Source organism: Saimiri boliviensis, chromosome 10, assembly GCF_048565385.1.
Source record: "Saimiri boliviensis isolate mSaiBol1 chromosome 10, mSaiBol1.pri, whole genome shotgun sequence".
In the NCBI taxonomy this organism is placed as follows: domain Eukaryota; kingdom Metazoa; phylum Chordata; class Mammalia; order Primates; family Cebidae; genus Saimiri; species Saimiri boliviensis.
The window spans coordinates 37219381-37244632 of record NC_133458.1 but is presented as its reverse complement, the minus strand read 5'-3'; positions in this window follow the sequence as shown (position 1 = coordinate 37244632).

Genomic DNA, 25252 nt, shown 5'->3' with positions numbered 1-25252 from the left:
AAGTACAAGAATTTTAAAGAAAATAACATACAAATGTTTCAGCAAGCAATTACATATTTGCTTGAAAAAATAACAAAAATGAAAATCTTAAGAAAATAGAAGTCATAAAAAGAAAAAATGGAAATTATAAAATTGAAAAATAACACAAAAAATGTGCTGAATATGCTCAATATTACAATGGGGATGATAGTATAATCAGTGAGCTATAGGACAGATGATTAGAATTTACTCAACCTGACAAAAGAGATTATAAACTGAAAAAAATAATGATGTCTCAGGGATCTGTGTAAAAACAGCAAAAGGACTAACATTCATAGCATGGTAGAAGATAACATGAATATTTATATATATCATCCTTATCTAAGGAAATGAGAGAGACTGAAAAAAATATTCAAGGAGATAATGGCTACACTTCCAAAACTTAGAGACAGACATAAATGATTTGAAAGCTAAGTGAACCTCATATATAACAAAAGAAATTGAAGTCAAAACATCATAAATTTCTGAAAACAAAATACAGAGAAAAATATTGAAAGCAGCCAGAAGGTAATAGCACATTACTTATATAAATTTTCAGTGGGTTTCCTGTCTAAAACTATGGAGGTCAGAAGGAAGTGGCATAAAATCAACTACTGAAATAAAAGTACTCTCAACTGTTTTTGACAGCTGCTGAAATAGTGTTCAGGAATGAAAAGGAAATAAGGAAATTACAAGGAAAGAAAAGAAAAGTCGGTACTCCTAAAGAATGGCTAAAGAACTTTTTAAACAGAAGTGAAATGAAAGCAGAAGTCTTAGAACTTCAGGAATGAAACAGTAACATAGAGTTGGGTAGAAAGGTCTGTTAAATATATTTCTTCTCCTTGATTTCTTAAATCACATTTACAAGTTGAAGGAAGTTTCATAACAGTACCTCATGCGGTTCTCATTGTGTATAGAGAAACTACCTAAGTCAGTTACATTTTAAAAGGTAGAAGTGTAAAGCAATTTAATGGAAGTTAAGGTTTCTATACTGTACTCAAATGAGTAAAATGCCAATGCAAGTACACTGTGATATAACATATATATGGGGTGTGTGTGTGTGTGTGTGTGTATATATATATATAAAGTAATGTGTTATATAATATTAAATATGTAAATATTACATAATATATACTCTATATATATTCATGTTATATATAGTATCTGTATTTTTCAAAACTACAAATAAGCTAATCTTATATCAAAATAAAAATTTCAATTATTGACATAAAAAGTAGAGAGAGACAAATCCACAATTATGGTAGGAATACACACACCTATCCAATTGCTAGTAAGACAAGCAGAAAGACAAACCAAGGATAAAGAAGATCCAGACAGCCCTGATACGATTACTCAGTATTTGTATAGAAAACACAGCAATCAATATTAACAGAACTCACATTCTTTTAAGAACACTTGGTTTGGTTTTCCAAAAATGATCATGTAATGAGCCATAAAAACACCTAAATAAATTTTAAAAGATTGGATCATTCATCATGTTCCCTCTAAACATAATGGACTCAAACTAGAAATCAATAACAGAGAGGCAACTAGGAACTCCATAATCTTCTTAAAATTAAACCATATATTTAAAAATAATCCATGGTGAAAATTTGAGCCAGTTCAAACAAATTATCCCCAAATATTTCTCATTTGAGTATCAAAATTTCCTATTATACATTCGTATCAACAATAGATAACTGATACAAGAACTTACTAACTATATGTAATTCTACGTTAACAGGTTTTTTTGCATTTTTAAGCTATTATTTCATTGCTTGTTTGGAACTTTTTTGCTAAGTTCTATTGGTTGTGCTTTTCTTAATTTCCCTATGTGTAATGGTATGATTTTTTCTGGCCATTTTTAACATTGTTTTATTCAATGATTATTATAATAATTTTATTTTAATGTATCTTGGTATTTCTTTGGGTATTTTGTTGTTCATTGAGGTTTATTTTATTTATGAGCTAGTTTTCTTCATTGAGTCTGGAAGTTTTTAAAAATTATTTATTCAAATATTTGTTGTGTCCCTACTTCTCCTTACAGAACTCCAATTATAGAGATATTGAACTATTGGCTCTTCTCTCACAAGTGACTCAGTCTCATTAGTTTCATTATTTCTGCCTTTCCCGCTTTTTATATTTCAATTTCAAAAGCTTCAATTGCCCTTTTTATCATTGAAACATTTTCTTCTATATTATACAATTTGATATTAAGCCTGTTAAGGATTTTTGTTTTCCCATTTCAGCTATTGCTGTTTGAGATCTGTAAATATTATATTTTTACTTACAGTATCTTCTATTTCTATAATCACTCTGTTCATGCTTTCCTTTAAATTCCTTTTTTTAGAAATGGGGTCTTGCTTTGTTGCCTAGCATGTAGCATAATAGAACTTTTATAGTTTGCTGCATGCAACCTCTAACTCAAGTGATCCTCCCACATCTGGGACTGCAGGCACTTGTCACCTGGCTCACTGTTTCCCAGGCTGGTCTTGAAACCGTGGCCTCAGTGGATCCTCCCACTTTGGCCTTTCAAAGTGTTGGGATTACAGGAATCTGTCATGCCTGGCTCCTTTAAATTCTTGAACATCTTTTGAGCACATATTTTTAAGTCCTTGATTGACAATACTACCATCTTAATTTTTGTTTCTGTGTCTATTGATTGGTTTTTCTCATAGTTGTGTATTATACTTCTTGTATTTTGAATTTCTATTAATGTGATTATTGTACACTGGATATTTTGAATGGGTACATGTTCTTTTAAACAGTATTTTCAGATAGTTAACTTACCTTTTATAAATAGCTGCTGTTATTTTCAGATACGTTCCATCAATACCTAGTTCATTGAGAGTTTTTAGCATGAAGGGCCGTTGAATTTTGTCAAAGGCCTTCTCTGCATCTATTGAACTTGACTCATCCAGGCCTTCTTTTCTAAAGTTTTTAGAGTAGAGAAAGGATAGTTATTACTCTAAAACCACTCGAGCTATACTCAGGTTTTAAACATTATCTCTTTTCTGTGGCTAATTGAGACTCCAACACGTCCCAAGATTTCATAAACTCTTGTTTTCCAGCTTATTCCTCATTGAGTGTTGTTCTTGGACTGCCACTGTGGAATCTCATTCTCTCAATATGTACAAGGTAATATTCAGCAGTAATCCCAAAGACACCCTTAAAGACATTTATTTTTTCCTTCTTTATTTAAGTAGGTCTCTCCTTTCTGCCTGTCTGGTACTGTTACCTAAAAACATCAAGTGCTTCTACCCATTGCCCACCACTTTCACCATATACCAAAAGAAAAGACAAAACAAACAAACAAACAAACAAATTTAAACTAAACTTTGTTATCTCCCACTGGCTTTCTTGTCTAGGAAATGCTGTTGGGGAACAAACATGGACTGCCATAGTGTTTGCCTCACTTTAAAAAATTTCACAGGAATAATATTTCATATATCTGTTTCTAATTTCTAAAAATAGGTTTTTTCCTATTATATTTTGTCAAATTGTCTTTATTATGATCAGAAAATGCTAATTGCAACTGATCTTATTTTGACAGATAACATTCTATATATATATCAAAGTAAATTAATTAAATATCTGAGTTTATTTTATATTTTAACATCATAAGATAAACACAAAAATTTACCACTGAGTACATATATATAAATGAAATGGTTTATTTTTCTTTTTAATTGAGTAAACTTTAACTTGGACTTGTCTACATTCTAAATAAAAAATTAGTGTTATCAAAATATAACAACAAAAAGGTAAAACTAAAATTGTAAAAATTAAGTCTTCACATGCAGTTCTGTCTTAACTAAGAAGTGATACCTAATGCAATATCTTAATTTAATGGACAGTGATCTCTTCTGACAGACTTGTCCAAATTGTTCATTCTGTAAATTAAAAGTGTATTCAAATTATGTTATGAGCATATATGGCTTTAAAGTTACCATGACTTCATAAGCTTATCAATTGTACAAAAAAAAATCAAAATTTTACAACTTTAATATTGCTATTAACTTTCCAGTAGCAATTCACTTACAATAAATAGTATCCTACTTTATTGTGGTCAAGATACTATCTACAAAAATGTCTTAGAACTCTTTCCAAGTTACCACATTTAATATACTAAAAAACATTTTTAAACAATTATTATATTTAAGGCACACATTTTCCCAACCGTTATTAAATGTAATGTCATATTTCAATAGAATGTTTTACACTGAAGAAAATGTATTAACACATTTAAAATGACTGTTATATGGTTTTCTTCGTGACTACACAAAAGAGACAAACAAAATGATGTAATAAAGCTACATGACTTGAATATTCTGGTTATTAACATATTTTAAAATTCTGTTTTATTAAAAGCCAAATAGAGCATGAAAAATATAATGCTATTCAGCAAAAGGAAAATGTTAATGAAAAAAAAGGGATTTCTTGTTTATTGTCTTTATATTCAGTAGCTCTACAACAATGAAGGAAATATTGAACTACGTACTGGCAGCACAGGGCAATAACGTTATGTAGCAAGTATTAATTAGCCATGATTAAGAGGTGATTCACTTATTTGCCCATTACTTGAGTATGAGATAAAAAATAGCTGAAAGTTGTATTTTTAAAAAATCAGTTGTATAGTCTTTTTGGTCATTATAACTAGCGTTTGCATCACAAATTGTTATTATTGATGTGTTACGTTCACATACGTTATCCAATTGAGACTCCTCTGAACTTTATGAAGGATATTAATATTAAAATATATACTTTAGCACTGAAGTAAATGGTAGAGTAGTTAAATGACTTACTCAAGGAGATACATAGAAGTTGCATCAGCAAGAAACTTTTTTCCAATTCTGCTTTCCAGTAATGTAACCACTATCCATACATGTTTATTTAAACTTATAAAAATTACACAATATGAAAAGTTTTGCTCTTAGGTTTCATTAGTCATATTTAAAGTGCTCAATGTATATGTAGGTAGTACAATCAGAAAGTGAAATAGAAGCAAGACCATGTTAAGGTCTTTGTGGTAAGGTCTACTAACAAACCTTAGTGGTGATGTTTCTGCTGCATTTTAAAGAGTAATGTGTGTAGGCCAGAGGTTAAAAGGTAAGGGAGCAATTACATTTTTCAAAAAGAAGGAACAGTGTATGCCAAAGCAGGGAGGTATGGAAAAGCATGTAGAAGTGGAGAACCCGCAATATATTTAAGATGAAAAATGTATGCTGATAAGGTTGTATATGTAGCAGGACTTTAATAAGAGGTAGTTGGACTGATAAGCAGAAGCCAAATCGTAAATTACTTTCCATCACAGACTAAATTTTATTTTCCTGAAGGACAATTTTGAATGATTCAACTACAGGTTTTAGAAGACATAATATATGTATACCTTAGAACTATCGCTTTAGCAAAAGTGAAGATAATATATTATTGGCAGACAACACTGGAGGAAATGACCCAATCAGTAGATTGCTGATGTAATCTAAACAAGTATTTCTTTAGCTAGAGGAGAAACTGCAAAAAGGATGAAAGTAGACAGTTTCCAAAACTATGCATAAATAAATGAATCAATTGGCTAGTATAAAAATGTGCATTTCCATATTTTTTATCACTAAAATTAATAGGCCATTTGTTTTAACAAGGTCTCAAATTACAATGCAATATATATAATATTGTATGTGTACTACAAAATATGTGATTCATGGGATTTACAAAAGTTCAACATGTTTCTATCATATGTCATTTTAACCTGTTTTCCAAAGCAAATTATTGATGACAGTGGAAAAGCAATTATGTAAATCAACTAAGATTTGGCATAAAGTTATTACATGATATTAGTACAAATTGAATATATGATAAAAAGAAAGACACTTGTGAGATTATATATCCCACTCAAAAGGCCATATTTCTTGGATGTCCAAACTGAATATACAAAATCAGTTTAACTGAACAGACTTTAGAATTGAATTCCCAAGAATTAAAACACAAACTTTCCAAATTTAGGACTGAATTTGAAATGACTGCATTAATCCTTTTACAAATATTTGTAAGAATTTCTTTTATTTTTTATTGCATTTTAGGTTTTATTGCCTTTAGGTTACATGCATTTTAGGTTTTATTGCATTTAGGTTACATGTGAAAAACATGCAATATTGTTGCATAGGTACACACATGGCAGTGTGCTTTGCTGCCTTCCGTCCCCTCACCTGTATCTGTCATTTCTCCCCATGCTATTAAGAATTTCTTGTGTATATACCCTACACAGAACCTGGAAGTAAGGATTGCAGATATAATTTTAAAATAGATTCTCTGTTTTAGACTATCAAAATAGAAAATGCATAATCAGTTTTACCAAATGGATTTCAGAATGTAAATTTAAATTTGGCTGGTTGCATTATTTTTATATTTATTCCACTAATATTTATGTAGCCCCTACTTATGAATACTATGCCACCAAGAGCTAGTAATAATAATGAAAGTACATTTTCTTCTTTTCTTGAGTTTACAGATTGAAATGTAATTTCTGTACTATCCAGCTGGTTGGCAAGGAGACCTCTGAGGACAACTTTATATTATGCTAAGAGATACATCTAACAGATACCTTACAACTTCTCATAAGATTGAAATGCTTTACATATATGGAAACGGAAGTAAAAAAGGGAGGAAATTACTTTCAATGTCATGGTTTTTGAGTAGCAAAGCCTATATTCATCTCCAGGACCAATTTTAATATTGCTCCTACACCATGTATTTTAAATATCCTAATTTCCTTTTCATTATAGTCAGACATACTTTTTTTTTCCAAGTCATTGACTAACCTTCAACCACTGTAAGTGAAAAGGAAATATAAAATTGATATAAAGAAATGCAGAGCAAAAACATTATTGTACAAGTGTTCTGATATGGGTTTGGTAATCTTATCTCTGAAGGTTTGCTAGCAATGTTCACTTGTTTTTAAGAAAAAAATAAATTTTCTTACAAAAAAAGAAAGCTGACATCTGATTAGCCAGATGGCCCCGTGTGGTAGCATTTTTGCATCCAGGACGTATCTGATACTCCCCTCAAAGTTTACTTAAGTAAATAGAGAAAATATGAATTATTAATTTACTGAATGGGACATAGCATTTTACTAAAAACTTAAAAGTTTAATTGCTTAAAATTGTGGATGAGAATGCAAGCTACTTTTTCACATGAATCCTTTAAAATGACAAGCACCTGATTAGAATTAAAGGGAAATAAAATAATCTGTGACTCTAATTTACAAGGCAACATCCCCTGAGCAGAAACAGTTGGTATAAAGGAATCTCCTGAGTAGCACAAAGCACCAACAGGCTAAAATTACTTTCTAGTACGTCACCTTCAAGCTGGTGCCCAGCTCCTGCCTTCTTACCTTATGTTTCCTTCCCATTCCCATATTGTGCCTGTTGCCTTCTATTACATCAGGAGTAAAAATATGTTTTTACTCTTCCACATTCTCTCCAAAATAATTACTTAGAAATCAGTTTTCACTTATTTTCCCTTTTATTCTTAACAATTAAAAATTATATGCTAAGCAGCCTAAATGCTGATGATTGGTAATATTTTCTCTGAGAGAAACGTACTCTCTAAATTTCTAGTTATCAAAATCTTGGCAGATATCAAGGTGTATCTTAAATGCTACTTCCTTTATCAATCACTTCTTAATGTTTCCCTGTCACCAATGCCACTTCCTTTATCAATTTTTCCTGTCACCATCGAGAGGCAACTCTGTTTCTCTCACTAAAATGTCAGTTATATATTCCCATGCCCCAATGAAAATTTAGTAATAACTAATCCATATGATTTTTGAATAATCTCAAAATGTGTTTTACATTCATATGTACCAATTTCAAACACTTCAGGACACCACATTTGGACTAATTTATGCTCAAGATATGTTTAGCTGAGCAGAAATTTAAAATTACTGCTTAATTATCTTCTATTAAAATAATGCTTAAACTTATAAATACTCCAGAATATGAACTACAGATATTTTGAAAAATCAGAACTCATTAAAAGACTGGTCTTATCCAACTCTTCCTTAAAAATTGTAAAGATATGAATACACTTAAACAATAAAGTTATAAATCATTTTGGAAATTATATTTAGATTGATAATAAAAATAATAGTTCCTGCATTGTTCTGACCTAAAATATGACCATGTAAGTCATTAAATACATTTCAACACAAATAAACATTAAACAATTTCTAAAGTCCTATTATTTACTAGATTTTCCAAAATTTAATAGATAAGATTAAATATGTTAATCATCTTACGAGATTCATCTTAGGAAATTCATAGTATTTAAATCCAAATTTTCAATATAATTCTACGATTATCTATACATTTTCACTGTATAATTTAAGCATTTCCACTGCATAAAAATGGCATGGGGAAAAATTAAGTGTTCTAAATGCCCTCATATTTTCCCTATTTTTAGGAGTATGTATAAGTTTGAAAAAAATTATCTGTCTCTGCCTATCCTCTATGGTTGATGATAATGAATAGTGTTGCAAAATTTGTTTCAACTAAACACATTTAAAATTTGTCCATTTATAAAATTCCAATTTGTGCATATCCTAGAATTTTGAGCCTAGAAGTACATTCTATTAATAAATGCCAATGAAAAGTAAATTATAACTTGGAATCCACTTGCAGCCAAACATCCAGATACAATGAGAGAGAAAAGTCAATTTAAATCTCATCTAGAAGCCGCCAGCTATCAAAGTGTTTCCAAATAGGCTATTAAAGAAAGTTGTGGTATCTCCAAGATGTCATGATTTCATGGCTCCCAGGGAACATGATGGTAGCTGACCACTTTTTAGTGCGGCATTGGGAGCACTGAAAAACTAGCAGACCACCAGGCAAAGAGAAAATGCTGTGCAAGGCATTCATTCCTCAAAATGATATTATTGAATTTTTACATGACTCCAGAAAATCAGAAAATCTGGGCTTAAGATGATTAATTTCACAGCTACATAGTAACAACCATTTGAAATCTTAGTCAAACAAACCCTCAGGGAATTTATGAGTTGTGCTCTCTAGGTACAAAGAACGTTATGCCAGTGTGCATTAAGTACATATACGCAACGTGAAGATTGTATGGGGGAGATGCTCAGAGAACAAGTTAAGTAGCTCAGCTGATAGGAATATGAAGAATCCTTTGATGCATAAGTTTCTTTCTTTTTTATTTATTTATTTTAGAGTCAGAGTCTCACTCAGATTCAAGCAATTCTCCTGCTTCAGCCTTCCGAGTAGCTGGGACTACAAGCGCTTGCCACTACGCCCGACTAATTTTTTGTATTTTTAATAGAGACAGGGTTTCACCATGTTAGCCAGGATGGTCTCAATCTCCTAACCTTGTGATTCGCCTGCCTCGGCCTCCCAAAGTGCTGGGATTACAGGCGTGAGCCACCGTGCCTGATCTAATGTATAATTTTCATATAAAAGCAAATGTGAATTTACCAAGTAGAGGAAAGCAAAACTAACATGACTCTTATGTGAAAAATGTGATTTGAAGTAAGATTCAAGATACAGAGAAAAGGAAATCAAAATTCAGATTCTACCCTTAACTTTTGTGACAAAATATATTCCCTTGCCTCTGCACATATTTTACCACAAATAACCGTAAGTCACTACTATAAAATTTTCTAATATCAAGAGATTGTGAATTTTCCCCATAATTATTAAGGTTTAATATATGAGGTTCATTTCAATAAATGTGAAAAGTCCTCAGATTTTTACCTAACTTGTAAACTAACCATTTAGCCTGTCGCAGATTTATATATGTTGGCAGAAGATTCAAGACTCCTGGGACAGTCACAGGACTTTATTGCTCAGGACACAGCAGACAGCATGACCTTGAAGTTCATGCCAGATTTGCTTGCCTGGCAAGTCCCACAGGTTGATGGAGAATGGAGCAGGAAGATGCTGCCTTTACTAACTCATGACCGTTTTGGGGCCACAAGCAAACATAACTGATCTTTGTCCCAAAGAGAAACATTATTTTTATTATATTTAGCAGTTAATAAACCTTTAGGTAGCTCTGGAATAAGGCAAAATCCCTGTCTTCTTTTGTTTGTGCGATACATCATTGAAATGCGTTGTGTGCTACACAATCATTGAAAAGACAGTACAGAACAAAAGCCACGAGTGCCTCTGTTTATAACACGTGTGAAGGCAAGAGGCCCATTCTTCTTTTCTCCACTGTCTTGGTTTCTGGTGAATTGTCCCATGAGCATGCTGTTCTGTCAACCACTCTGATTACTCAAACTGACAGAGTAGGAAGACAAAAATCTCAATATTTTCATACAGCATTTAACTCAGATTATCAGCAGAATTCCAACTTTAAAACAAGGCTAATCTGCCATATTCACATTGAAACTTCCCCTAAAGTTTCCAGACTCAACCAGCTGAAGAAAAAAAAAAAAAAAGCAAAGATCACAAACTCTACCTTGGCCCTCAAGAATGAATAGAAAATTCTAGCATCCAAAACAAACTTGGCCACTGAATTGAGGCTGACCTGAATGTTTTCCATGAAGATATGGTATTTCTATAAACACTTAAAAGTCTCTTATGACACCACATAATGTACATGCTGTTATATTTGTGAAACAGAAGTGCATTAATGCCTGGATTTTGTATAAATAAGTGCAATTTTGAGGATATATATGGTGACCCTAGAAAGAAGCATATTGGTTACATTTTATTTCCACCTTCCGCCAAAATGGGGGACATTTGCTGGTAAGCAGAAGTTGATAGTGCCTCCAATGTGGCCTCCCAGTTACCTATTAGGTTTTAGGTTTCAGTTCAAATAACTGAGTCTAGTTGTTGTTGTTAAGAGAAATTGTCCAAAGTCAGGCAGTCATATCTGACCTATTTGTTTACACTAGCAGTCCTGGGGCATTCAACTTTCTGGAGAATTAGAGTGATGTCTCAGGAACAGGATAGAGAAGATACCTGAAGAGTTGAATAGTATCTTTTGTGAGAGGTGCTGAAGCTGGGTTCATACCTTACTCTCTCTAATAGAATTCTGAGTAATATTGAGAGAAATGGCAGGAAAATCATGATCAGAACTATGTTGCTGGAATAGCAGACCCAAGAGTTATACTTAAGGTACTTGCTGAAGTTTACAGCACAAGTCTATAGCCTATATTTAAATTAAAAATCTACATATATTCAATTATATATGAATATATGTCCAATTATAATAGATATTGTTTATAATCCATCTAAAACTTATGATTATACCTGTGGAGTCATATATACGTATATGTGTGTGCGTGTTTGTGTGTAGACAAGCATGCACACTCGTATATTGAGAGACAAACCGCATACACATATAGAGACTGCTAGATTTTGTCATATTGATTGATTTTTTAAGTAGTGTACAAAACCATCATTAAATTTGACATTTCTAAATATGGTTTATAATATAGTATATGACTAATTTTGCAGTTATTAAGTATTTTACACTTGGTAAAGAAAAATGAGTTTCTATTCCAGTCAGATCAATTAATTATAAGCACAGTTTTGAAACCTGAAACTAATCTGTCATATTTTCATATTTTTAATCAATTTTCAGTCTGATAATAATATGTTTTTGTGAGAAAAACCACTAAAAAGTAGCCTTTTGGGCACAGTGTTTGATGGAAATCCTACACTCCCTGCCATTCACAGTATCTTCTAGAATTGTCTTGGAATGGCTTCCTCAAAATTTAATTCAGAATGATTCCTGACACAACCGTTCTCACTTTCTCTTGTTCCACATATAAGAAACTCTTTTATTTGGGGGTATAACTTTTACATGAATATATTAAATGTTATCAAATTAATTGAAAATTTAAATCATTGAATACTTACTGATTTAGTCTTTGCTTTATTCACCAATTATTCATAAAGATATGTTCAAAACCACTTGTCTATCAATATTTTTTAAATGAAGATTATGAGGAAAATCTAAATAATCATTTTATTCTCCCACATTTATATATACACAAACTTGTATTATGCTATTTTCTTTAAACTGTACTTTTACTATGAAAGTCTTCCATTTATTTTTGTCTCTTAGTTATGCTTTGTTTTCATAGCAACATCTCATTAAATTAAGACCTTGAAAACAAGCAAATTAATGATTCCATTTTAAATGATTAAATGATTCCATTTAATTAAGCCTCAGCTTAATTAGAATTGGTCCTTAAAATATTCAAATTTAATATATATGTGTGTACATATACATATATAATATATATACATGTACACATACATATGTAATACATATATGGTTTATAGTGTATGTATACACCTTATATCCATATATGCATACATAATCTTATATAGTTCAATAAATGCTAAATATATTTATATAAATAGCATTTATGCACATTATATAAACACCTACATAAATAGATATAGAAGAAAGAGCACACACACACAAATATGGTTACTAGCTTAAAAATTCACCTTAATATTCACTAGATATATATCTTTAGGAAATTTGCTCCATAAGTTGTTATGCGAACTAAATATTTATAAAGTTTCGTTAGTAATATTGTAGAAGTAGTGTCTGATACATCATAAGCATTGTATAACTATATTTGATAAGAAAAATAAATAGACAAAATTCTTGAATTCAGTCTGTCCGTATAGTTGTAGACTGTATGTCAGAAAAAAAGATTTATTTGATTTATATATTTTTTAAAGATTTTAAATGCTTGGGTATAATATTTAAAAATAAATATCTGCATTTTTTTTTGTATTTTACAAGCCTTCAAATAATATGCAGAATGATGCTTTATTTAATTCAGCTATTATTTTTTAAATTGCTCTTTTCCTTCCTAAATGTTATGTTAATCCTTTTTGTTTTTATTTGAACATAATTGTATTTGTATCCCATCTGCCTTTTATTCCAACAAGGAAACTGTTGATAAAATATCAATTTTATAGGCGGTTTCAGATTCTTTTATATTTTAAGAATTAGAAATATGCATATAAGAGCCATAAAATAAACTCTGTTGTTATAGTAAGCATGTTCTAGAAAATTCTTGAAGAATTCATTAACAGAATTCCAATAGCCTGTGAGGCAACATTAAAATTATTTTCAGAGGTAGATATATACCTTGACTACTGTGATTTTATCTGTTTATTTCTCAATTTTCTGTGAGCTAGTTTATGATGAAAATCACAAAAAATTAACATACATAATGCACATATATTTGATTAAGAGTATAGTATCACAGATCTAAAGTCAAGACAGGGCAAGTAAATTGCAACAATACTGATATTTAAAATTTGTTAGTCTTGGAGAGCTATGTAGTAATTGTCATAAAATACTTTCATCTAAGAAAATAAATAAAATACAGGGACAAATGTTAGAATAGATGCATGTAAAATCTGATTACAAAGAAAATTGTTTACTAGGCAATTTTAGTATAACGAAACAATCTCAGTGCCTTGGTGGCTGATAATAAGAATTAATAATTTGTTCTCTTGCTAAAGTTAATAATTCCTTATGCAAGTGCTTTATTTTATCCCAATCCCTGTAATATTCACTTATTTTAAAAGGAAAAAAAGAATATGGTAATATATGTTTTATGTTGTCCTCAAAGAAGAGCCATGATCTAAATTATTATTTATTCTGCTATCAAGGAGCAATTATATTTTAGTTTCCCTCATTGCGTCAACTTTAATGTATCTGTTCAGTTAAATAAATTACGTATTAAACATTTTTTAAAAAGAACTCTAGACACTTGAAAGAGAAAAACTGTGATTTAAGTCATGTGTCTGGAACCTTCACATTTCTGTAATATGATTCCTAAGACTGCTGTAACAAAATACCACAAACAGATTCATTTAAACAATAGAAACTCATTCTCTCACAGTTCTGAAGGAATAGCAGTCCGAACTCAAGTGTCAATGAAGCCATCTTCCTTCTGACAGCTTTAGTAAAGAATCCTTCCTAGCTTTTAATTGCTGCTGGCAATCGTTTTCATTACTTGGTGTGCAGCAGAAGATTCTGCTTTTATTGTCACTTGGCCTTCTCTCTGTATCTGCCTCTTAGCAAGCATCTAGACTTCTTCTCTTATAAGAAAATCATTCATTGGATTAGGGTCCACCCTAATCCAGTATGAGTTCATTTTACATTGATTATATGTGCAAAGGCTGTATTACCAAATAAAGTTACATATACTTGTGTTGAGAGTTAGGACTTCAACATATGTTTTGGGAGAAGTAACCTGCAGCATTACTTCTTTTTTCTTTTCCCCTTCTGTGGCATCTTCTGCACTTGTTTACTGTTAAATGTTCTCTTTCTCTCTGTCTTCTGTCTTTCATATCAGATGTGTACTTTTTCTCTTCAACTCTTAAAAATTAGTTGAGCATTTGCTTTACAAATAGTGAGCTAAGTTTTATGATTCTAGTTTTCAAATACATGAAGCTATGTTGTAAATTCATTTTGTTTTTATGAAAATATTAAAATAATAACTTTTATATAAGCTCATGAACATCAAGACTGTAACTCTGACACCTATAATATACAGTGTAGCCCTCCACCATGGATGTGTCTGGTTTTGAAGATTCAGTTATAAATAATATGTCATGTATTACCTGTTTATATATAAATCAAAATGATCACAAGTTCTATTTTAGAATTATATTAGGCAACGTTTTCCAGAGTACCAGTAGGAGATATAGAGACATATATATTTATGTAGACATATACATCTGTCTACCTACCTATCTGTAAAGAGAGAGATTAAGAGAAATTGGCTCACATGACCTTGGAGGATGAGAAGTTCCACTATCTGATGTCTACAATTGAGAACCAAGAAATTGAGTGGTGTAATTCAGTCTTAGTCCAAAAGCCTGACACCAGGGGAGTTTATGATGTTAATCCCAATACAAAGGAAGAAGAAACTACATAAAATTGGATGGATGTAGTGGCAGAGGTGTGTTGCCCCATCTAATTGTGAGACTGAGACTTATGATCCCATGAACCCAGAAAATGAAGGCTGTAGAGAGCCAAGATCTCACCACTGCACTCCAGCCTAGATGACAGAGCCAGACTCTGCCAAAAAAAAAGAGAGGAAGGGATGAAAAGATTTCAATAAGGATTTCTTGTCTTATTGGAGTGAATTTTAGGATGGAATTATAGGAACTTAAGGGAAATTTGAAAAATAGAGACTAATGAAATAATGAAGTTCTTATAACAAAAGGCAAAGTAATATAGATCATGTAAGACAAGACAGTCTCAGACACAGAAAACCCAACTGGCAACACTTCTCCTGTAACAGAAAGGAAGGATAAACAATGGATTTAAAATCATCTAACCTTGTAGTTTTCACAAAAATAACTTTTGAGAGTTTCACCCTCCTGCCTTCCCTATGAAGAAGGAAGTGTCATCTGCTAACAACAAACAAGTGAAAAAAAATTGAAACAGTTCTGTCTAATGAACTGGAGCATTGGCAAATCAAGGATGCAGTTGATGTTGGAGTCAGAAATTTAAGTGATACCAGTCTTTACAGGTATTGAATTTTCTATTTAACACGTCAAGCTCTAGGTATAATTGAAGAGAAGAGTGAGTTCTGTATTAACTCCGACTTAGTCCTGTACCAAGAATATGTGATGAAATAAAATAAGGTAAAAATTTGAAGAAACTGGCAGAAATTTGTTGGACTCATGGTAGGGGAGACTCTGCTCTAGGTAAGTGGAAGTAAATGTAGTGAAGCAAAGGGAGGAAGCAGCAATGGTCTGAATACTAGAGTTCCAAGATATGGATGAATGTTGATGAAAAGGTATAGAAAGAGTAACAAACCGAGTGAAATGGAAGGATACTACTATGTGTTCTAAAAATGAGATGTTTGAATCTGTGTATTAGAATACAAGTATTTCCAGATAATTTCAAGGTCTACAGTGTAGCCATAGGTATAGGTGGTTAAATTAGTATGTGAGTATAATCACTGAAGATGAAAATGTAAAGTCAACAAAAAGGTGATAGTGACCAATTGGACATTATCAGGTAGATTTTTGTATTTATATATCCATGATAACGGACTGAATTTCATCTAAGTGTCAAATCATCAAGAAACTTCAGAGGTTAATGGGGTCCCTGAGTTAAACAGTCCTAAGAAAAACTAGTTTGTTCAGACTGAGATTAAGATGCATTAGAAAGCAAAATAGGCAAGGTATTTATACATGTTTAGAGGAAGCTTAAAGACTCAAAGTAGCCCTGATATCAGATGTGTAAGATGGAAAATGGGAATATAATCAGAATATGATATGTCAGTACAAGTGTAAGATAATAGAACTGACATTTTTATATCATTTTAATGCCTTTCTTAAAGTTAGTGAACAAATGATTAAATCATTTGTGCATGTATTTTTGCCTGCGTAATTTGAGTGGTAAAATGTTACTACCTCACAGTGACATCATAGTGTGTTATTTCTCATAAAAATGTACAGGGCATCTTTTAAAGCATGAAACATATGTTAGCACAGCTGTCTCTAAGCTTAAACAAAATGCAGTATATCATTTTGTGTCTTTGAATGCAGAGAAATATAAAAAGAGATGGTGATTAAGATGTATTATGCCTATTTTCTTTGAAAAATAAAATGCCCTCATATGAAGTTGGAGTGAAATATTAAAAGAAACCTAAGTTTTAAAGCATCCAAAAATATTCACCTCCAAAATAATGTCATGTCAAAATATTAGTTCAAGTTATATTTAAATATCATTAATGTGTTTAAATAAACAGAAAAGGAACCTAAATACCTGTGTAACTCTTAAGGTATTAGTATTATTTTTAGCTTACATAAACATATGTTTTGTTAAAAATGACCAGTAGGGGCAGGGTGCAGTGGCTCACACCTGTGATCCCAGCACTTTGGGAGGCCGAGGTGGGTGGATCACGAGGTCAGGAGACCAAGTCCATCCTGGCCAACATGGTGAAACCGCATCTCTACTAAAAATACAAAACTTAGTGGGGTGTGGTGGCACACATCTGTAGTCTCAGCTACTCAGAAGGCTGAGGCAGGAGAATGGCTTGAATCCGGGAGGCAGAGGTTGCAGTGAGTCAAGATCACACCACTGCACTCCAGCCTGGCAACAGAGCGAGACTCCGTCTCAAAAAGAACAACAACAACAAAAACCAAAAGGAAACAGACCAATAAGAAAAAAGAACAAAACAATAATGAATATTATAATATATATGTATATATGTGTGTGTGTGTGTTGTGTGTAACTTAAAGTCTCACTGGGATTAAAGTTTAATGCTTAGGCTTGAAAAGTAACTTTTCATCAAGATTATAAGATATATTAACACATAGTGAAAATGACCAAATGCCATTTTGGTATACATTGCCTATTTTTCCCATGGTGGGGGAGGGGGGGAATACCTTCTGCAGATTCCAAAAGACCCAAATTTTCTTTTCTTATCAGAGAATTATGATGCAATGAGGTGATATTATTTCAACTTAAATCCATATAATAGTAACCACAGAGAAAGCCACAAGATTTTTTCAGTGTTGATATATATACTTAAATCAGAATTTCAAAGAACATGAACAATAATTCCATATAATTTAGGTAGTTAAATGTAATAATTTTGGATCAAAAATATATTCACAAATAAAAATTAAAATATAAACTATAGAAAAAAGACATACACAGAGATACAAAAGAAAATAAATTGGAAGGAGAACAAAAGGAGAGAAGGAGAAAGGAAAAACGATTACATGAACCATCCAGTTGGTAATTTGGTTATGAAGAATCCAGAATTTGCTTTGTGTGGGACTACAGATTATGACATCTGATACTCCTACAGGCAAAGAGAGTTGGGACATTGCCATCGTATACTGAAAACCATTCCTTTCTCCCCAGTGAATTATAGTGTCACCTTTGCCATTAATTAAGTAATCTAATATATGTCAATGATGTATTTCTGGACCACTCTTCTGTTCTATAACCTATCTGATGCAACAAATACAAAGATTTGTCCATGCTTGTGCCAATAACAGACTATTAGTTACAGTTACTATAGGTGTTGAAATTTGATAAGATACTCCAAAGTTATTATATTTAAGATAATTTTGGCTATGACTTATCTTTGCATTTTCACATATAGTTTCCATTTAGCATGTTAATTTACACACACATGAACACACACATACAAATGCACAAAACTTTAATCGGGATTGCTTGGAATCTTTGGATCACTTTGGAAAAATTTTACATAAAAATATTGAGTTCTCTGGTAACTGAAATGTCAGCGACCAGGTATACTGACTCACACCTTTAATACCAGCACTTTAAGAGGCCAAGGTGGGTGGCTCACAAGGTCAAGAGATGGAGACCATCCTGGCCAACATGGTAAAACCCTGTCTCTTCTAAAAACACAAAAATTACCTGGGCTTGATGGCAGGTGCCTGTAGTCCCAGTTACTTGGGAGGCTGAGGCAGGAGAATAACTTGAACCTGGGAGGTGGAGGTTGCAGAGTCAAGATTGCTCCATTGCACCCCAGCCTGACAACAAAGCAAGACTCCCTCTCAAAACAAACAAGCAAAAGTCAGCAATGTTTTGTAGTTCTGAATGTCTTGTCAACCTTTCATTAGATTAATTCCTAGAATTTTAGGATCTTAGATATGATAACTTTGCAAAAACGATTTCTCCCTTCTAGTTATATGTATATCCTTTTGGAATTTCTATGTATCCAACCATGTTACCTTTAAATGGTGTAGCTGTTACTTCATTTTTTCCTGTATTCACACTCTATTTGATGAAAGACTTTTAAATATATTTATTATATATCATATATAACATTATTCTATTATTAAATACTGTGATTTCATTGAGGTTATATCATGTGTTTAGGTCAATTCACCTAAGGGTTCAAATTATCTCAGTTGTTTATAATATCAATTTAATACTTTTGTTTGTAAAATCTGTTGTAAAGTCTATTTTTTTTCATTTAATATTGGTACTGTTTCTTTATGTTTCTCAACAAATTTTGCTATTACTTCATCAATTTTACAAACTGTAAAATTGTAATCCTTTTCATGGAACCCACTGATGATTTTTATTTCCTCTATTGTCTATTTGTTTTCTTTTAAATCTGTCATTAATGTATGTTTAGATATTTACTTTTTAAAGTTGTTTATTTCAGACTTCAACCAACATGAAATTCCCATAATGATTATCATTTGTATGTACTGTTATATTTGTTTTGATAAAATTTTGCCAAGAAATTTTGCTTCCCTGTACATGAGAAATATTGCTCTCTGTATATCTTTTCTGACTACTTCTTACTGGCTTTGGTATTAGGATAAGGCTATTCTTACAAAATGAGTTGGGAAATGTACTGTTCTTTATTTTCTGAAAGAGCTTATGTAAGTTTCACATTAATATTTTTAAATAACATGATTCATTAAGAAGTACCTTATCTTTGAGTCTTTTTAAAAATATTTTAATTCCGATTTTTCTTTTTTACAGATATTGCACTGTTCAAATTTTCTGTTTCTTCTTGTGCCAGTTGTAGTGACTTATGCCTTTCAAGAATGTGTTATTTCATCTGTTATCATTTTGCTAAGGGCTGCTGTAATCATGTATTCCAAATTGGGTAGTTTAGAGAACAGAAAATTAATTGCCTTACAGTTCTGGGGCCTACAACTCCAAAATCAAGATGCTGGCAGTGATGGTTCCTTCTGAGGATTTTGTGAAAATGATCTTTTCCAAAGGTCTCTCTTTGGTTTATAGATGACCACAGCTGGTACTTGAACTTAGCCCTCCATCATACTATCATCCTTCCTTCATATGTTTCTCTCTTTACATGAGGTTCCTTTTACAAGGACACAAGTCAAATTAGATTAAGGACCCACCATATTCCAATATAGCTTCATCTTAAGTAATTACATATACAATGACCCTATTTCCAAATAAGATCACATTCTCAGGTACCAGATGTTAGGAAATCAACATGAAGTTTGGGGGACACAATTTAATCAAGGCCGTAATCCAAACTGTTGGATTTATTGACACAAAAGTATTCATAATATCATCGTATTATACTACTAATGTCTGCAGGATCTTTAGAAATGTCTCCTCTTTTGTCTCTGAAATGTGTATTTTGTGTCTTTTATCTCTCTTCCTCTTTCTCTTCCTTGATAAGTTTAGCTAGATTTTGAGATTTGGGTTTTGTTTGTTCATAGCCACTGTTAAAATTACTTAAAAACCTCTTTGATAATTTCCATATAACAGAATATATATTTTAAGAAGAAAAATGTTTATGAATGAATCAATTTCTTTGTTACTCAGATATCTTTCCTGTGAGAATTTGGTCCAAGGGCTGATGAAAGTTTCCTTAAGCAATTTGAGGAATTTCTGTTTTCTTTTAATCTAAAGACATTAACGAAGCCTTAAAAACAAAAAAAAAAAAACCCTCTGTTTCAATCAGTTTGGACTAACATAACAAAGGTACCATGGACTGAATGGCTTATAGGCAAGATAAATTTATTCCTGGAAGTTCTGGAGGCTGAATGTCTGAGATGGGGTGCCAGTATGGCCAAGTTCTGGTGAGTATCTTCCTCTGGGTTACAGACAGCTAACTTCCTGAATCCTCACATGACAGAAGAGGGCAAGCTAGATCTCTGGCTTGTTTTGTTTGTTTGTTTTGTTTTTATTATTTTTAAAAATGGAGTCTCCCAATATTGGACAAGCTGGTGTCAAACTCCTGGACTCAAGTGATCTTCCTGCCTCCTTTTTAAAGAGAAACTAACTCCATTTGTAAGGACTCCACCCTCATGACCTAATTACCTCTCAAAGGTCTCACCTCCAAATACCATTTGTTGGGATTAGATTTCAACATATGAAATGTGTGAAGACACAAAATTCAGTCCACAAAAATCTCAGTTGCAAATATAATTTCTATGTGCTATGATTGAATGTGTGGTTAAACAGAACATTTGAAAAATATAAATTATGAATGAAGATATTTTAATCATTACATAATAGTCTGATTTTCCAAGGAACTTTTCTCTGAAACTCATATTGTATGAGTACACATAAGGTTCTCTCATGTGTGCTTTCTGGGAAAGTGTTTGTCTATCATATTCCTTAGGTTTGTAATTCATACCATTTATAGTTATAAAACTTAGGAATCACTTAGATTTTCAGTTTATTTTGATATTATGAGTTCAAGTGCATTAAAATGAAAGCTGACAAAAATGTGATGAAGACTTGTCAAAATTGTTTTACTTGATTTCCATCAAGTTAATATTTTCTATTTATAAATGAATTAGCATAAATACACACTGAACAAAATTAAATTTAGAAATATGCTACTGAATCTAGGTATAGAAAGTTAAACTAAGTTTTTAAAAATACTAAAGTTAACTGATTATTAACCATAGTTTATTTTCAGTTTTGTAGCTTTTGTACATTCATTTATATATCACAAATTAATGAAAGATTTTAAAACTAATAAAATTGTGTTATTATTTTCTGAGTTTTATCATAATTAGATGTTGTTACAGGATTTGGGGGAAGTTCACATAGATAAGTTGCCATTTTCACCATGTTCTAATTAGGATGCATAATACTATTTATGTCATTTGAGACTGTGAATGTTGACCTGGCTCATGTGGCTGAAGTAATCTTTGTCAAGTTTCTTGATAGTGTTGTTACACATTTTTTTCTCCCTTTTGCAAACTGTACTCTTAGAAGGAAGTCAGCAATACACAGCCCACGTTCAAAACATGAGGAAATATTCTTTTTATTTTAAAATATAAGATCTACATAATTTCTTAGAAATTCTTCTGCATGGGAGATTTATGTTGGCTCCCTTACTTTATTTATTAAATTATGTATTAATGTTCTTTATTGATATCAATATGGACTCATGAGTCTTTCCTTCAAATTTTGTATTATAATTATATTGTCATCTTGGTATAGGGCTTTATTTCTTCCTTACTAATTTGTATTCCTTTATTTCCTTATTACACTAGGTAGGAATTCTAGCAAAATGTTGAAAAGAAACAATGGGAGGAAATATCATTGTCTTGTTCACAGTCTTAAGGAAAGCAACCAATTTCTAATCACTAAGCATATGGTCTGCAGGATTTTTGGTAGATTTTCTTAGCTATGCTGAGAAACTTTCCTTCTATTCCTAATTTGCTGAGTCTTTATCTTGAAGGGTTAATGCATTTTGTTAAATTTTTGGTTGCCATCAATTAAGATGATTATATGATTTTTCTTCTTTAGCCTATTGAGGTGATGGACTAACTGGTTTTTGAATGTTGAAACAGCCTTGCATAGTTGGGATTAATTCTCCTAGGTCTTGGTATGTAATTCTTTTAATATATAATTGGCTTAAATTTTCTTAAATTTTATCGAAGATTTTTGAATTTATGTTTATGAAAGATAATGGTTTCTAGTTTTTCTTCTAGTGTTTTTATCTAATATTTATATTAGATTTATGGTTACATAATAGAATTAAGAAGTATTCTAAAATTACTATATTTGTGATGGTTTTGTATTCATCTCTACATTTTTTTCTTTTTGTACCTTCTCGTATTCTTCTTATATATTTAATTGAACATTTTATATGATTCTATTTTCTCTCCACTCTTAGTATATCAATTATATTTCTTACATATTTTAAAGTTTATTATATTCCTTTACAACTTATCTATGTTCACTGTTAAATAATGTACTGCTTCCTAGGTAGTACAGGGACTTTATAAGAGAGTATTCTCAATTGCCTCTCAGCACTTATAACATTGCTTTTATTCCATAGGCTATAGTCACATAATACACTGATGTGTGTAACATCTCTTATACGTCGTATCTACTGACAACAAATCGTTTCTTTTTGTTTGCCAGAGAAACTCTGTATTAGTCTTCTTGGCCTGCTTTAACAAACTATCACTAACTGGGCAGCTTAAATATTAGGAACGAATTTCTCACAGTTATGGAGACTGGAAGTGAAATATCATGGTGCTAGCAGGGTCAGTGTAGTTAGTGCTCTCTCTTTGGTTTGCAGATGACCACTTTCTCACTGTGTCCCACATGGCCTTTCCTAGTCCTTTTTAGGTGGAGGGAGAAAGAGAGAAAGAGAGAAACAGGTTGAAGCTAAGGTATCTGTTATCTCTTCTTATGAGAGCACTGATTTTATAATGAAGGCCCCACCCTCATGATCACATCTAAACCTAATTACATCCCAGTAGTCCCATGTTTAAATATCATAACTTTGGGTGTTAGGGCTGCAACATACGAATTTGAGGGAGGGCATGGCAGACCCAATTCAGTCCAAAGCACAGTCTTTCTGACTTTTCAAAGATTTCACCAGATTTAGTATTCCAGTTTCATGTTTCTTTTTTACTTCAACACTTTAAATATTTCATTCCATTATCTTCTTGCTTGCATGGTTTCTGAAAGAAATTCACTGTAACTTTTATTCTCATTTTTTACACGTAACATTTTTATACTCTGATATTTTTCAAGATTTGCCTTTTGACTTTTTCTACAGATTGAATAGATTTACATATGTAGATTTTTTTTTTTTTTTTCAAAATTATCCTGCTTCATTTTCTCAGTGCTTCCTCTGCTGCTTGTTTGGACTTTGTCATTAATTTTTAAAAGACTCTTTATTATTACATCAAATATTTCTTTCTTTTTGTTCTTTCTTTTGGTTTCAGATTATGCATATTTTACACCTTTTCTAATTGTCCCACACTTCTTGGATATTCTCTTTCATTTTTTTTCCACAATTAAACTTTTTCTTTGCATTTAATTTTGAGAAATTTATATTGTCATTTTTAACCCTACTGATTCTTTTGTTAGACACAATCCAATGTGTTATTTCCATCAAAAGTATATTTTTCTTACATTGATTTATTTTAGCATTTTAAGATTGAGAGTTGCACTCTTTCTGAAGAGTTCATCTATTCTTGCATGTCCTTCACATTTTTCATTTTATATCTTAGTATATTACACATAGATATTTTACATCACTGGTGTGGTATTCCAGAACTTGTGTCATATCTGAGCCTGGGTCTGTTAGTTGCTTATCTCTCCAGAGATGTTTTGTTGTTGGCATTTTCCAGTTTTCTTTTATTTTGGGTGTGTGTGTGTGTTTGTGTGTGTGTGTTTGCCTTTTAGCATGCCTTAAGTTTTGGTTGAAAGTCAGATATGATGTATTGAATAATAGAAACTAAGAAAAATAGGTCTTTATTGTGAGAAATCATGGAGGTCTTCCTAGAAGGTAAATTGTGATTATAGTTTTCTAGAGCTGTTGCTGCCTAAGACATTAATACTCTCAGGTATCCTTTTTTCTTCTACCCCTTGCCTTAGGTTTCACTAGAAACAAAATTTTCTGATGTATAGTCTGACATTTGCAGTTCTTTCAGCTGTAATCTGTTTTTTTTACCGTAGCACTGTTGGAATTGTGGTGAAATGTGAGGAAAGGAAAATGCTCTATAATCTTTTTACTAAGTCGAGATATTTCATTGGGCCTGTGTGTCTGTTACCTTCATAAATGCTTCTTTGATTTCCCTGTCTGAAACTGATTTGATACAGGAAGTGGATCTAGGAAAGTTAGAGGAGCCTCAACTTAAGTACTTCCTTTTCCCCATGTTAATTAGGCTTGGACAGTTTCTCTTGAAGGCAGTTGGAAAACAGAAAATTTAGTGTATAGTTTAAAATCGCCAACTTTTCTCTCCCTGTTGGAAGCATAAAGGGATGTCTTCACCAATCTTCAGCACAAGAATCTGGTGGTGTTCCTGAAGGTAAAATTTATGAAAGTTTGAGGCTCCCTCTAATCTTAAGTTGCCTGGAGTTTTGCTTTGTTTGTTTGTTTGTTTACTAATTTTTTAAAACTTTATTTTACTTTAGGTGTATACCATATCCAGCATTTCTCCCCATGTTATCCCTCCCCATCCTTTTTAACTCTCAAACTAGATCACGCTAAGCACCCAAACTGTATCAGAGGTTAAGTCTTTCTACCAGCACTGGCTCCAAGAGCTGATTTCTGCTCCTGAGTTTCTATTTCCAGTAAGCTGTGATTCTCTGCATCTGCCTTTCCCTTCAGTTTTCAGGACAGTGATTTTTATTTCTCTTCAATTTTCAGAATAATCTAAGAACAGTTGCTGGTTTTCAATGTGTTCAGCTTTTTTCTTGTGATGAAAATGAAAACAGCAATTTCCAAGTTCTTTATCTCAAAGCAGAA